Source organism: Carassius gibelio, chromosome A18, assembly GCF_023724105.1.
Source record: "Carassius gibelio isolate Cgi1373 ecotype wild population from Czech Republic chromosome A18, carGib1.2-hapl.c, whole genome shotgun sequence".
Classification (NCBI taxonomy): Eukaryota; Metazoa; Chordata; class Actinopteri; order Cypriniformes; family Cyprinidae; genus Carassius; species Carassius gibelio.
In genome coordinates, this window is record NC_068388.1 from 15210299 (window position 1) to 15224827 (window position 14529).

Genomic DNA, 14529 nt, shown 5'->3' on the forward strand with positions numbered 1-14529 from the left:
TAACCCCATACCATCAGAGATGCAGGCTTCTGAACAGTATATCCGATCGACTTGAATGTCTTGTTGCTTGATTTTTGTGTTGTTGTTTTGTGATTGACTTTGTGCCTTTGTGTGTATATATATATAAAGCAACTTTTGCATCAAAACTGTGTCTATGATTTCTTAAAATTCTGTCTAGGTTGGCAGCATACACAATTTGGCATTTAGGAAGATAGTTAGAGTCCTTTCCGCTTGCTCTTGAACCTGCAACCTCATAAATATCAACTAAAGTATGGAATATCTCACATGCCTCTGAAGAGAGCAGGCATAGTTCAAAGACAGATGAAAAGGCTGAGAGAAAAAGAGTGCCGCAAGAGGGGAAGAAGGGAAAAGAACATCAAGAAGGTGCTTCTTATGAAAGGTGAAGTATTAAATGCCCTTAGTTATTGATTTTATATCACAGTCAGATCTTAGATAGCTTTAATGGATTCTTAAAATGCAGCGAAATCTTTCCCACAAAAGAAAGCCATTTGCTTTGAAAGTGGGGAGGAAGATGAGAGCGGGAGAGGCACTGCGCTCCGGGGCTGGAATAAAAGAATATGTCAGCTGTAAAATCCACATCACGGCACCATGAATTAGATGAACTGCCGAGACATGCAGGATAGAGAGAGAGAGAGAAAGAAGAGTGGGCTGTCGAGGGTGGATGTTGGGCCTTGAGGGGCGGAGGAAAGGATTTTTGTAGTGGGATAATACATCTGAAAAGAAATGTAATATCATGGAAAAGGTCTTAATTTTTTATTTCATTTAATGGAAAAACCAAACTTTCTTATATTCTAAAATCATTGCACACAAACTGAGATATTAGAAGAGTTTTTTTGTTTAAATTCTGATGGTTATGAGTTACAGTGTGGGGGGGGGGGGGGGGGGGGTGGGGGTCAGTATTTAAAAAAATGTGAATATTCCATTTTCTAGATTGATTAGTTTGATTAATTTTGAGTATAAATACTGGGTACTGGTTTAGAACATGCAACCACAATTATGGGAAGGTCTACTAACTACACAGTTGTCCAGAAGACAATCATCAAGACCTTCCACAAGAAGGGTAAGCCACAGAAGGTCATTGCATGAAAGAGCTGGTTGTTCACAGAGTTATGTATCAAAAAATATTCACAGAAAGTTAGCAGGTGCACAATCAATTGGGATGACCACAGCCTTGGGAAGATTGTCAGGAAAAGACGATTCAAGAACATAAGAAAGCTTCACAAGGAGTGGACTGAAGAAGGAGTCAGCACATCAAGAGTCACCATGCTCAGACATCTTCAGGAAAAGGGCTAAAGCTGTCACATTCCTAGAACCAAGCCACTCATGAACCAGAAAAAAAATGTCAAAAGCATTTCACCTAGGTTAAGGAGAAAAATAACTGGACTGTTGCTCAGTGGTCCACAGTCTTCTTTTCAGATTAAAGTAAATTCAGCATTTTATTTGGAAATCAAGGTCTGGAGTCTGGAGGAACACTGAAGAGGCACATAATCCAAAGTCCAGTGTGAAGTTTCTGAAGTCAGAGATGATTTGGGGTGCAGTGACGTCTTCTGGTGTGGTCCATTGTATTTTGTCAAGTCCAAAGTCAATGCAGCCATCCACCAGGAGATTTTGGAGAATTGTATGCTTCCATCTGCTGACAAGCTTTATGGTGTAGCCGCACTGGGTTGTACATAATTATTCACTCAAATGATATATAGGGAATTTGAATAATTAATCAGGAATTAACCGTACGATTAACTTATCAATTTTCAATAAAGTTATCACTTCTTATAATTTAAGGAAAAATATTCTCTGGCCATGAAAACATCCTATCATTATGATGAATTTAGTTACTCAAGTAAACAGCGTGTAGCTAAAGATCATTCATTGACTCGTAATGTGAGCGGTTCAGAGGCAATCATGAATATTGGGTTTTAATAATTTAACTAATAATACATCAAACTACAAATCACACAGAGTAAATACACGTACGACAATACAGACAGTAAACTTTGTACAAGACATAACGGAATCCAAATAAGGGAGAGGGAGAGAGAGAGAGAGAGAGAGAAAGAGAGAGAGAGAGAGAGAGAGAGAGAATGAATAAGAGAGAAAGGACGAGAGAGAGGTGAGAGAGAGAGAGAGCGTGATCACAGACTAAGCTCAGTTACACAAACTCACAGACAGTAAACCTTGAAAGACAACAACGAATCAAATCATAGACAAACTTTAAGCAGCATTTAAATCTCCATAGAGAATGATACTTGCAGGTGTCTCTTGTGATGCTTTGTGCGCTGGAGCAGCGTGCGTGTGGTCTTTGGGGACCAGCTTGCATGTGAACAGCGTGAGCGTGATTCTGTGCTGTCGTGTCTTCCGGGGGTTGCTGCGGAATCGCGCGGTATTTGAAAGGTCCAACAAAGCAATGTTTCAGAATTTGTCTTCCTCGTGTGGAGAGGCGAATTGGCGAATAAACTTAGTAAATAAAAGAAGAAAGCTCCCGAAGGAGCCATGAGAACGGCTGTCGGTGATAGGAGAGCGGACCGAGGCCACGTAGAAGGACGAGCAGGGTCACAGAAAAAGGGCAAGAGAGCAAGGAACTTCCTGGGTCAGCTCTAATGGCTTGAAATGGTTCACGCCTCTGTTCACGTGAACAACCAATGAACGTCCGCGATCTGAAGCGGGAAAAAGGTTCCTTTGTCTCCGTGGAAACACCCACTCTGGCTTATAGCATTTCAGTAGTGATATTCCAGCAAGTTCGTAATTCCAGATTAATATATTTTTCATTAATTTCCTTTATATAAGTGAGTCCGTCAAAGCATGACGATTAAACAGATACCAAAAATAACATATATAAATGATCAAAACATGAAGTTACATTCCAATGCAGAAATTCACACATTTAAAGTTTGATTAACACATGATACAACTGCAGATACTCCAATTTATATGGGGAACGTCTAATGCACCAAAAAGCAATACTTTATACATTTAGAATACATTGAAAAACAAAAAGTAATAGTTTAGGATACATTGGGAAAAAGGTACACTGTTAGAAATGTCTGTAAATTTAACAGTATTTAACTGTAAAATGAACTGTATTTTACTGTAGGACAGTTATACAGCATATTACTGTATTTTAAAGTAACATTTTGGGGAATACCCTCTTGGCGACACTAAATTACAGTATTTTTAATTTACTGTAAATTTAAATATAGTAAAGAAAAAATGAGCGCGAAACCTGACCAATCACAGATCAAGTTTTATATCTCACTTGGAGAAAGAAGAAAACAAGACACACAGATGCGAAAAGAACCAGGCAGATGCAAAGGTGGGTACAAATATTACTTCTTTTACTTTAAATATATTATATCTTTGGTTTAACTAAAACAAAAATATAAATAAAAAAAACGCTGCCACTGTATGGCGCGCAGTCACCTCACATTTATGCTGTGAAGAGAGCTAGAGAGAGTTGTGGTGACACTGTGCAAACATTCATATTTCTTTCCTTTCTTTCCCTTTTCTGAACGTTTCACCGTCAAAATATGGACATTAACGGGTCTCTGCCTTGGGTTTGACCACTCCAAAAGCTGGTGAGTGTTCATGTGAACTGTTAGCCGAACAACAAAGCTTTCGTGCATTTAGCTTAAAGTCAGTCGGATTTTTTCCCGCTATTATCGCTTGCTGTTAACTGATTACCCCATATAAATGCACGTCATGCTTGTAGTGCTAGAGTAAAACCCGCAATGTTCGTGTCGTGTGCAAACACTGGCGTCTCTGTGGAGACATTATACGCCTTTATTAATCATGCCAAAGGGCATAAAAACACGGCGAACTTAAGGTTTTCGTGTGCAGTTCCTGAATGCTCATACACTTTCCAAAGCCTCTCCGCCCCTCAGTCTCACATTTAACGTTACCGCAAACACATAAAGTTAAGGAAACTAAACAACCAAGAGAAAAATATGTCTACTTCAAATGTAACATTTGTTCTGTACATCAGCATCGGGAGAATAACATAATCTCGTTCGCGAAAATGCGCCGCAAATGGCACAGAACACAATGGAAATGTTTTCAGGGGACCCCAGTAAGTGACGAACCCGACTGTATACATCCAATGCGCGATCAACGGCTGTCCGAATTCATTCACAGCTTCAAGTGAACCGTATTAGTGGACTAATGTAGAAATTAGTGAATGAGTGTTAAGGGGGCGATTTCGGATTTAGCCAACGTAATTTCCTCATTATTTTAACCTGGGATGTTCTCGTGACAAAGCAGCATGGTGTCTATCAGCTTAATAGCTGTACTTAGGACATAAAGTCTTATTATTGCTGTTAACATAACTGTTGCAAATAAATACATTTTATACAAAAAAAGTTTTCGTAATATGCTTTATTTATCTGTGTGTGTCTCAACTTTAAAATTAGCTGTTTCATCTTTGGACCTTACATTACCTTACATTTCTTACCTATGAAACTTATTTAAACATAACATTAATTTTTTTTTACAATGTTACTAATGTATAGATTAATATCTCACCCTCATGTTCTTTTTACATTTTTTATATTGTATATAAAGTTGTATGTCATAAATATGTAATCTCTGTATTTTTTGCAAGAAAACAAAAGTAGACATTGAGTACTAAATATGCTCCATCCGGGTTCGTCACATATTGGGTCCCCTGGAAATATTTCCGTTGTGTTCTGTGCCATTTGCAGTGCATTTCTGTATTTGGTTGTGTTGTGAGTATTTGGTTGTTTTGTTAGACATTTTTCACATCAAATGATCTAACTTTTTTTTCTGTTATGTAAAGGTTAAATGATAACCCTGACGACAGCAAGTGCTCCTCAAAGTTCCACGTCATCAAAAGAAGTGGGAAGATGGTGCAAAGGAAGAACTCTGGTCTGAACCCTCATGTATCCTCCTTCATTAAAGGGATAGTTCACCCAAAAAATTAATTCACCCATTAATAACTCACCCTCATGTCGTTCCAAACCCGTGAGACCTCCATTTATCTCCTCTGTCCCTCCATTGAAGCTGTGTGTTCGGTCTGCTGTCCATGTCCAGAAAGGTAAGAAAAACATCAACAAAGTAGTCCATGTGACATCAGAGGGTCAGTTAGAATTTTTTGAAGCATCGAAAATACGTTTTGGTCCAAAAATAGCAAAAACTACGACTTTATTCAGCATTGTCTTCTCTTCCGTGTCTGTTGTGAGAGAGAGTTCAAAACAAAGCAGTTTGTGATATCCGGTTCGCGAACGAATCACTCCATGTAATTGGATCCTTTTGAACCAGTTCACCAAATCGAACTGAATCATTTTAAACTGTTCGCATCTCCAATACGCATTAATCCACAAATTACTTAAACTGTTAACTTTTTTTAATGTGGCTGACACTTCTGAGTTCAAACAAACCAGTATCCCGGTGAACTGCTGTGAGGAGAGAACTGAAGATGAACACCGAGCTGAGCCAGATAACGAACAAAATACTGACTAGTTCACGAGTCAGCCACATTAAAAAAGTTAACAGCTTAAGTAATTTGTGAATTAATGCGTATTGGAGACGTGAACAGTATAAAACGATTCAGTTTGATTTTGTGAACTGGTTCAAAAAGATCCGGTTACATCGAATGATTCATGAACTGGATATCACAAACTGCTTTGTTTTGAACTCTCTCACAACAGACCCGGAAGAGAAGACAATGCTGAATAAAGTCGTAGTTTTTGCTATTTTTGGACCAAAATGTATTTTCGACGCTTCAAAAAATTCTAACCGACCCTGTGATGTCACATGGACTACTTTGATGATGTTTTTCTTATCTTTCTGGACATGGGCAGTATACCACACACACAGCTTCAATGGAGGGACTGAGAGCTCTCGGACTAAATCTAAAATATCTGTGTTCTGAAGATAAACGGAAGTCTCACGGGTTTGGAACGACATGAGGGTAAGTTATTAATGACCTAATTCAGATTTTTGGGTGAACTATCCCTTTAAGGAGTTTGTGGATTTCAGCTGGCAAAACTATTAAGCTACTAAGAGCAAATACATTCTACACAGGAGTGTTCTGAATTAGTAAATTTTTAAGATTGTTCTTATGACTGAATCTGTTCATGTCTGTTGTTTTAAAATGCTCTTAATATGAAACTTTTATGTATAAATGAAATGTATTCAAGTTTTTGGAAAACTGAAAGTACAATCTGCAAGAATATTAAAATGTTATTTCAAGTATTACAATTTAACTATTAAACCAATAAAAGAAGTTAAACAGTCTTTTGTTTCTTTTTATAGTTTTTACTACTGAGACATGAGACCTGTTGAAATACAATAATTTGTAAAGTTTTACAATACATAATAAAAGTGAACCAATTACAGTAAATTTCACAGTGTAAAGTAATATTTTATTGTATTAAAATATATAAAAGGAGAAAAAAAACATAATTGTGTTTTACAGTAAAAAAATATATTACTGCAAATACATTTACAGCAAGTTAAAAGGTACTGTAAATATGAATACAGTATTTTTACTGTAAGTTTAATTTACAGTAAGTTACTGGCAAACTGCTGCCAGTAAGTTACTGTAATTTCTACAGGAAATTTTTTACAGTGTACCGGTGAACTGGCTTTTTCCTGTCCTGTTTCCCAGTGGGATCATAAAGTTTTATGAGCTGGTCAGGGGTAGGGTTACACTCAGATACTATTTGAGAACATTCATTCCAAAAACATTTCCCATTTACCAGTCAGCAACTTTAACCATTTACCCAGGATTAACCATTTTTATGCAATTCACAAACCTATTCAAAATACATCTTATTAATAAAATGACGAAGGTAAAGAACGTTAAGAAAGGTTTGTTTGTGTGTGTGTGCTTATGTGTGTGTGTGTTGTGGAATGTGTTTCGTTTCTCCTTTGAGGCTGCTCACGTGACTCTGGAATTTCTTGTCTTAATTTCAATCCAGCCAGGCTGGCGCCAGGCCAAGCATTTAGTGTAAAAAGGTTTCATTTTATATGCCTGAATTCAACCCATGAATCGATGACCTGCATATCTGTTACAATGGAGATGCTGATTTCATTTTGCAGCAGGACATTAGCACCTGCCCACAGTGCCAAAACCACTTACAAGTGGTTTGCTGACCATGATATTACTGTGCTTGATTGGCCATCCAACTTTCCTGACCTGAACCTCACAGAGGATCTATTTTGTATTGTGAAGAGGAAGATGAGTAACATCTAACAAGCAATACAGTGGCCTTCAGATCCTCTATCAAAGCAACCTGGGCTGCAGTAATTCCTCAGCAGTGCCACAGGCTGATCGCCTTCATGCCCGCCACATTGAAGCAGTAATTCATGCAAAAGGAGCCCCAACCAAGTATTGAGTCCATAATTAAACCTGCTTTGGAGATCTTGAACATTTCTGTTTTCAAAATCTTTTTTTTTTATTATTATTATCTTAAAATATTAAACATTTTTGAGATAAAGATTTTTTTTTCCTAAGCTGTATATCATAACCATCAGAATTGAAATAAAAAAACTCTTGAAATATTTAAGTTTGTGTGCAATGAATCTAGAATTTAAGAACGTTGCTTTTTTGAATAAAATGACATATATATATATATATATATATATATATATATATATATATATATATATATATATATATATATATATATATATATATATATATATTATTATTATTTTTTTTATATGCACCTGTATGAAAGAGAGAACTGAAGAGTGTTGTGACTGAAAACTAGTAACGTCACACAGCACTAATGAGCTATTTTTAGACCTAGCTTTTCCCTTTGTCTACAGTGTGTTCCTATGTTCACCGGGAACTTTACCTGCACGTTTCTTGGTTTTGCTTTTTTTGTTGCGTTTATTGCAGATTAAGAGCACTACAGACACTCAATTATCATGCTCTCTTTTTCCAAGTACTTAAATATAAAGACAGTTTAACCCTTAACTGTCACTCACATTTTTTAACATAGACTTTATAGTGCACGATCCAAACTTAAATTTTTATAATTCATGAATGAAAATAATTTGTAACATGATATTGATGTACCATTTAAATGGTAATGCAATGTCGGATTTTAAAATGGGTTTTAAAGGATGAATTTTTAGGTTTTAAATTTTCAGTCGATATATAATTTCTGATGATTTCTAAAATATGATGGAGAAAAAGGCAACAGAGAAGTATTTTTTTTTAAAACAAAGGTCAAAACTCCAGTAATAATTTAGATTTTTGAGGGTGCACTCTTGTCATAAATTAATCGATTACTTTTCCTACATAGTTTTTTACAAAAAAAATTTGGAAAATATATTTGGGAGTCTTAGACCTTTCCAACAATATATAGTTTGTCAAGATTAGATTAGATTTATTAGTAATATAGTGAAGTAAATATAAGTGTCCCACAGAGGGGACGGGTGACAGTTAACAGGTTTTAAACAAATTTGAGGAAAAGTTTTTTAGACAATTCCTACCTACCCTGTCTTTAAATCAGAGACATGTCATCTGCAAAAATACTCAGATGACTCAATTATCGGGTGTACTGTATCAGAATTGATTTAAATCAGACAAAGACAAAAAGCTCAAAGGATGGATTGTGTAAGTTGCCAGTTTGTCAGTATATGACCTATTGTCTTATTACCATCTCTGTGAAATCCTCCTCAGCATCAAACTTCAACATTGCAGAAATCACATAAATCTTCCACACCATCTTAAATGAAAAACAAAAATAGTGCAACACAAGCAATGGTAATTTAAAGACATTTGCTGCAAGACTTTAGCACAATTTATCCTGAATAATAATCTCTTGTCAAAGGACAAGTCAGACATGGATAATTAAATGGAGACCTTTGCATTCCAGAAGAGTGGCTGCAATTTTGACTCTTGCGGCTGAGACCTCCTCTGTGTCTGTTTGAGCAATGCAGATAATTCTACCTTGGAGAATGAGCTCTGCAAACTACAAAGAGTCAGTGTAGTTGTAATGTGACACACATTCACCCCAATTGACCGTTCGCAGGGAGCTTGATTGACAGGTGATCTGACCAATCACACTTCACAAAGCCAGCTGTGTCCCGATAGTGTTCTAAAAGAGGTATCATAAATTTATATGGTCCCAAGACCACTTCCACTTGTCCTGTATCTTTAGAAGACCAAAGGACTGCAACACAGAACATTTCAAATTAGTTTTTGTTAACATTTAGATGAAAAACTGTACCATTTACATTTGGGGCTGGCTTGAGCTGGGACCCGAGGGCTGGCTTGAGCTGGGACCCGAGATCTGGCTTGAGCTTGGACCCGAGGGTTGGCTTGAGCTGGGACCCGAGAGCTGGCTTGAGCTGGGACCCGAGGGCTGGCTTGAGCTGGGACCCGGAGCTGGCTTGAGCTGGTACCCGGAGCTGGCTTGAGCTGGGACCCGAGAGCTGGCTTGAGCTGGGACCCTAGATCTGGCTTGAGCTGGGACCTGCTCAAGCCTGCTTTTTTTTAATAAGGTTTGAGGTATTATATTTTGTTTTAAGACAGACACCCTGTGGCGTTTGTAAAGTGACCGTCTTTCCTGGAATCTCCTTAATTGTGTAGGTTTCGGTGTAGTCTGTATTTCATTTCCCTCTTTAAACTCCACATTTCTGTACTTTTTCTGAACTCTTTTTGCAAATCGCAAATTAAATTCACTGCAGTTTTCAGGGAATATTATTGTTGAAAGCTAGAACAAAATAGATAATGACTTATACATTTCATAGTATAGACTTTTACACTAAATTAATCTGCAATAAAATATTAAACATGTTTCCAATAAATCTGAGCTTCATGGGCAATATATCTGCAACCTCAAATCATACTGGTTTATAGGGCTGTCACTTTTGTGAAAAAAATTAAGTTAGATTTGAGACATAAGTGTTCATTGAATCCATTGTAAAATCGATTTTCCATGTCTAAAGACGTTTCCATTTTAAACTCTAAATATGGGCAAATCCAGCTTAGGTATGCTGAAATTATGTTTAAATTTAACGCATGTGCAATTCCATTAATTTCACTGCTGCGCATGCGCATTAACCGAAAGTATCCCATTCTGATGGGTAGGATGTTCCGTCAGAACACCGGTCATGTTCACTAAAAACTGCAGACCTTTTCCCGCCTGTGACACATTTACAGATATATATTATTAATTAATAGTTATGTGGATGTAACGTGTCCCTGGGGCATAATATTAATTATTCTTTTTACAGTACTTTATAAATGCACATACACACTCTTTCACACATTCACAATCTGTCATTCACACACACACACACACACACACACACACACACACACACACACACACACACACACACACACACACACACACACACACAGTCAGGGCCGTTTGAAGGAATTTGGGGGCCCCAAGCAAAATGGACATAGAGGCCCCCCCCCCCCCCCCCCCCCACACGCAAAGCCTACAGGAACCACAGCATAGCCATACAGTTTAAGTTCACCCGCACCTTATATAAATTAAAAAAAGTTTACAGTGCAAATACTGCTTGAAAAAATAGTTTGGTGGGAATTCAATAGTGATTTGCACTGTTTTTTTTTTTTTCTAATAATATGACAGCACATACTTAGTTTAAACTCTGGGCTGTGCAGGATATCAGCTATAATTATAGAGCTTGTGGTACCTTGTGCTTTATAGAGGAAAAATCAGCACTGAGAAGTGATGCATCTGTTGATGTTGAGGATGAAGTTGATGGTGTAGCTGGGAAATTATTGAAACAAAAATCTGAAATTACCTGTGAAGTACGTTTTACCATTTCACTGTTAGCATATTGAAAGAGGTCACTATTACCAGCTCAGGGGTGCGTTAAATGAAAAACTAAGTTTCCTTTTTTAGATTTTTTTTTTTAATGCATAGAATGCAATGCATACATAAAAAAAAAAACAAACAAAAAAAAACATTTAATTATTAATAATTGTTTCTCTGTCTGTACTACTTGTACTTTGAACAATGACAATAAAGTTGACAGATGAATTAAGTGCATTTAAGTGCCATTCAGGTGGGTTTTTAAATAAAGCATTTTCTGAGATGCACATTAAACACCAAACATTAATTTATCTTTTAATTATTGAAAATTAAGCAAACTAAAGTTTTTTTTAAGAGCAGTTCTGTAGATGCTGTTCATGCGTTCACATTCTTATTTAGTGAGACATCAGACGCGAGACTGAAATCACCGCGAGCGTCACACGCGCTTCAGTGCGTCTTCAAGGAAGACGCGCTTCTGCTCCTTTCATTAACAGAGACATGCAGAACATGCAGGATATTTAAACAGACTGTTCCTGTTTAATATTTACAGATATTAGTCCGTATCGTGGTTTGATGTAAGCGCAATGACCTATTTTTAATTCATTAATTCAAAATTTGGCAAATTAGGTGTCATTCTGCGTTAAACTGTAAATTCCGTTTTTATGACTGGATTCCGCGATTCTTGCAATCGAAACACGCCACGATCGACGTTCTCTTTATGTTTGCCCTCAAATCAAAACACTGCTGACTCCTTGCAGTCTGCGATTTCTGATCTGCGCTTTCCTTATCCCGTAAAAAAAAAAAAAAACATATTACAGTAACCATATTCCTTCCGTTCGAAAAAAAAAAAAAGCAGAGATCACTTGACTTGGTTGGCCTGCTGCTGTCAGCGACAACTGAGAGGGGCCCCCTTGAGGGGGATCCCGATAACAGTGTCATTACATGTTACTGCACTGACGATCAAAGGGGCGCTCACACAGTGTCGTTGCATTTTATTCTTAACCAGTCGTTGTCTTGGGGCCCCAGGTCAGCTCGGGGCCCCAAGCAATTGCTTGGTTTGCCTGCCTTGTTGCGACGGGCCTGCACACAGTATAAATCTCAATCTAAAGGGTTATTTCACTCAAAAATGAAAATTGTCATTCATTACTCACCCTTGTGTCATTCCATCTTCAAGACACAATATTTTTTTTTTTAATGAAAATCTGTAATGTTCTGTCCCTCCATTGACATCCAACGCAACTAAACTTTTAAATACGAAAGGAAAGACTTTGTTACAGTACTCTGTAATACAGTACTCCAGTGGTTTAACCTCAATTTTATGAAGCAAAACGAGTTCTATGTTTGTGCAAAAAAAAAACATAATTTAGTTAAATTATGCATATTTAAAAAGTGCATTTTTGAAAATGTTTATCTGCAACACCTGTTCATGAGAGTATCGCATGCATGTTGTTCAGATTCGCACATCAACACAACTCACATAGCACCACAAAACTTGAGTTTGTGATTTCAGATGGAATTGCGCGAACGTGCGTTGGAGATTATATTTAGTAAACAAAGCACTTTTGTAGCTTCATAAAATTAAGGCTAAACAACTGGAGTCACATGGATTACTTTAATGATGTATGTCATACCTTTTTGGACCTTGAAAGTGGTAATTGCATTGGATCTCTAGTATGGAGGGATTGAAACCTCATGGGTTTCATAAAAAATATTTTCATTTATGTTCCGAAGATGAATGTAGGTTTTACAGATGTGCAACGACACAAGGGTGAGTAATTAATGACAGAATTTTCAGAATGACAGCATTGGCCCAGAAAGTTAGTAAAAACATTGTTAAAATAGTCCAAGTGACTACAGTGGCTCAATCTGAAGTTTATCAAGCAACGAGAATACTTTGTTTGTGCGCAAAAAAAACAAACAAACAGAAATAACATCTTTATTCAACTATTAATTTTTCTTTTTGTTTCTGAGTGAGTTCACGTAATGTAAAAGCGCAGCACTTCTGGGTTGTACGTCAGAACATAGGCTCACTATTGGCCAGCATCACACACATGACCAGTGTCCGCCAATAGTGAGCCTACGTTCTGACGCACAACACAGAAGTGCAGAATTTTCACTTTTGGGTGAACTAACCCTTTAAGTTGCACCTTTTTAAATGTAAATGAGTTCATTTGTTAATATTTATTCAGTAGATGTCCGATGATCACTGCTCAATTCTTGATATGCCAGTGGGGATTGTGATAGTTGAAGATGGGACGACTCTGAAGCCCCTCAATTCATTCGTCTCCATCGTTGATTGGAATAGGTATCGAAGGAAAATTAGTGATGGACAATCTACATGAACTTCCTGAAGCAATGTGCCGCCTTTGTGAGTTACACAAAGTCGCTGAGATACACGTTTGACTTCATTATGCGCATTCTACTTTTCTTGGGGCAGAAAGACCTGCAGCCTAAAACACAGTCGTTGGCAAACCTGTTTGGTTAAAATGGAGAAATTGCTTGGCGCACTTTTAATAGCAACACATTTACATTACACATGGTCTTTTGAAATGAGACTGTTAAAAATTAGTTTACTGTTTACGCATGTCTTTTAGAAATGAGCTTACTGTTTTGTATAAATGTGAGCTTAGTGTTATAAATATGAGCTTACGTTTTTTTTTTATAGGGAATTTATTGTTTTGTAAAAATGTTAGCTTACTGTTGATGATCTTAATTTTTTAATATGACTTAAAAGCAGCTTACTGTTAACAATATGAGCTTACTGTTTTTTTTTAATGTGACTGTTAAAATGCAGCTTCCTGTAAAAAATTAGCCTACTGTTTTTTTTTTTTTTTTTTTTTTTTTATGTGTGCTTACTGTTAAAAACATGAGCTTAAAATGCTGTTCAAGTGTCTTAATGTGACATAAAATGTTTCTTAAATTAATGTTAATGTATAAACCAAATAAAGCAGTTTATGGAAAAACAATATTTGTATTAAATCATTTATAAATCATTAAATCAAGTAAATGATCATATAAAACTTGAAAACTTTAGTTAAGTCTATTTGCCTTTTTAAGTTATCTGTTATTAAATATTTAAGTTAATTCAACGAAGAGACCGTCATTAGGTCAACTCAACTGAATTGAGTTGTCAATTTTGCCATTACTCAGTTTTACTTACGCAACCACTTTCCTCAAATCATTTGAGAAGTCTCAATTTATTAGGGTTTACAGTGCTGGATATGCTGAGGAATTGAGATAAATCAGGAAGATTGCTTATAAAGCAGTAATTTTGTGGTAGAAGTGATGGTTCAACCATAATTGTAATAACGAGTAGAATTTACAGTTTTAGCTATATGGAGTTTACACAAAACTAGATAATGATTTGAGATGTCATCACTTTGCTGCAGAATTTCAAAACCCTTAACATGAATGAATGAATGAATAATCCATTTATAGAATCATGTGGGGGTTTCTCCTCAATCACCACCAGTGTGCAGCATCCACCTGAATGATGTGACGGCAGCCAAAGGACAGCAGCACCAGTGTGCTCACCACACACCAGCTGCAGGTGGAACGGAGAGAGAATGTCTCTGTTACGTACGTAACCCTCGTTCCCTGATGGAGGGAACGGAGACGTTATGTCGACCGACAAATGGGGTCTCACTTGGGAGGTCAATCATCTCTGATTTTAAGAGAAAACGCCAATGAAATTGGCAAGTGGATTAACACACCTGAGCCACTCACCGTGCCAACGGGTATAAATAGG